The sequence below is a fragment of the Sinocyclocheilus grahami genome, unplaced genomic scaffold, assembly GCF_001515645.1.
Source record: "Sinocyclocheilus grahami isolate Dianchi unplaced genomic scaffold, SAMN03320097.WGS_v1.1 scaffold544.1, whole genome shotgun sequence".
NCBI lineage: Eukaryota > Metazoa > Chordata > Actinopteri > Cypriniformes > Cyprinidae > Sinocyclocheilus > Sinocyclocheilus grahami.
Genome location: NW_015505723.1, coordinates 237,295 through 240,058, shown reverse-complemented (window position 1 = coordinate 240,058; position 2,764 = coordinate 237,295).

Below are 2,764 nucleotides of genomic sequence, written 5' to 3'. Positions count from 1 at the left end.
GTGTGGGTGTGTGTGTGTGTAAGAAGGGGACCAGGCTCATGCATAATGCAGACCACATGTGCCACTGTCATTTGTGCTAAAAATCTAGTATTTTGTGAATTAATAGTTTGATCAAGTCTGTTTCAGAGCTAAAGCAATCAAATATTGATGAGAAGAGGAGTATGATAGATGGCAACAGAAATAAAGATCTGCAGAGGTTAGAGTACAAACAGATGCTGGGTTAGTGTGCCTAACACCTGAGGCTAACAAACTAACCTCATGGGTTTCCCTCTCTAATGCTCGAAAAAGACATGACTCCAGTTACAGAAAGAAAGAAAGAAAGAAAGAAAGAAAGAAAGGCACTACACCACCTAGTGGTGTAACATTGTTATATTATTGTTGAGGCTTTAGTTTAGAGGAAGCTGTGCAGCCTCACTAATTGTAAATGTAGCACTCTCTACCTGGTGATTGCTTGGCAATGCATTTCCTTTTTGTTATTTATGAATGTACAAATAATAATTGACTAAAGCTGTGCCTCTTAAATCAGATTAGCGGTATTCATTTTTTAAATTGAACTTCTATTTTTAAATTTGAACAGGATGCAATTTTAATTCTTAAGTTATTCAAATGAACTGAAATTAAAAAGTTTCTCAAGACAAAGAAAGTTTGTCAAGATAAACTTTGAATGATCATTGTTTATATGACTTACAGTCAAATTCTCATTATTTTAATCATTAACTTATATCAGTGTATTTCATGAATTAACTTAGCGAAAGAAATTTTTTTATAACCTGCTGAATTTATTTACATTCCAATTCCTGTATATTGTGAATTCCACTCAAATTCCAAAACACTGAGCTGAAAGAGAGTTTAAAATCTGAATTTCACACAATCACTTACCACACTTACAATCACAGGTTTCAAAATATACATCTGTGGATCTCCATTTGACTCCTAAAAACACCTACTTTTAAATGTATATGAATTACCTATTTTAATGATGTAAAACTCCCCTAATCCTAAACTGTTCTATTCCATCACATGTATAGTGAATCAAGTCTCTCTTTTCCATTAATACCCAATTCCACCCATCACTACAGCAACAACTCTTTCGACACATATGGCCATTATCTATATCTCTGACCGGTGAGTGTGGCTATTAGCACTTCACTCTCACTGAAAATGGAAGTCTTGAGAGCGTCTCCCTCCTGCGCTTATCCATTCAGACATGTGAATCTTTCAAATGCGAATAATTCTACATCGGCTCCAATCCCTAATGCTGCCAAATTAGCATTACTAATTACAGTCCAAAGACACAAATGATTTTATGAATAACTCAAGATGATTATTATAACGGGAACTTCCTCTCCTGTGGTTTCAGACAATTTGTGCTCTTGACAAGACAGATGTATACACAATACACCTCAAATTTGGACAGTGTCTAGACGTATTCAGTGAAATAAAGAAAAATCACTTCAAAAGTCAATCACTTTTTCAAGGCGTAGCAAATTTACTTTATTCAGGTTTTAACATTTATTTTAATACAGACTTGACTATTTCAAGTCAATTGATTTGAGCTTATTTTATTTTTATATTAAGTCAAGTGCTTGTATCCTGACTGTTCAAAAATAAATAAAAATACAACAAATAAAATAATTTAAACTAAATCAAGACATAGTGATATAGTGCTTTAGTGGCCACTATCTCTCAGCAGATGCCAATCATGCTTTCTGAAGAGTATTAAAAGATCTCCTGTTGGCTTGTGAAATGAAATGATGTTGTGGTCAGGAACAGGGCAGAAGTAGGTCAGACAGTCTAAGCTTTTCATCCACTTTGAGAAATTCTGAAGCATCCCCACATCATATGGTAGATTAAAAAAATAATTCTGTCATATTGTACATTACAACATAATTCAGACACACTGATTAAGTATAGAGGCTCAGTATTTGCATACTCAGGTTATCAAAAGAGCCCACATTCTGTCTTAGATTACACTGAAGCAATCAAAGGTGTACTCACATGCCACAAATCAGGCAACAGTGCAGATTTGATCTACTTCAGAAGGTGAACTTATGCCCAGCTGACCTTCAGTATTTGACACAGCTTGCTAGAGGCAAAGTGTCACATTGGCTTTTAGTGACCAGTTGTGATACTGACCGAATAAAGCAGCCAAGGTCAACCTGCTCCTGAAAGATAAGACAGTCACGTATTATGAGGATTCTTGCTCTGTCTGCAGGCTATTGTAAGTGTCACGGCTGTTTCTACTAGCTAAATGAGAAGTAAAGCACAATCTAACAGCACATCTAATCAGTTAATGTCTGTGTTGGTCACACACAAGTGCCAATGCAATATCCCCGTCACCGGCAATCAACCAGTCCCTCATCCCAGAATAGCCATAACCCATAGCAGCTGCAAAGAGAACACTCAGGAGCGCCCTTGAACCTAAAACAAGTGGCATGCCCCAGCAATCACAAGCCCACTACCATTTAAATGTTTGGGGTCAGTAACATACATTTTAATGTTTTTGAAGGAAGGAAGTCTCTTATGCTCACTAAGACTGCATTTATTTGATCAAAAACCGTAAAAACAATAATATTGTGAAATATTATCACAATTTAAATAACTGTTTTCTGATTTAATATTTTTTTAAATATAATAAATTCCTGTGCTGGCAAAGCTGAATTTTTTTAGCAACATTACTACAGTCTTCAGTGTCACATGATCTTTCAGAAATGATTCTATGCTGATTTGGATCTCAAGAACACTTCTATTATTATCAATGTTA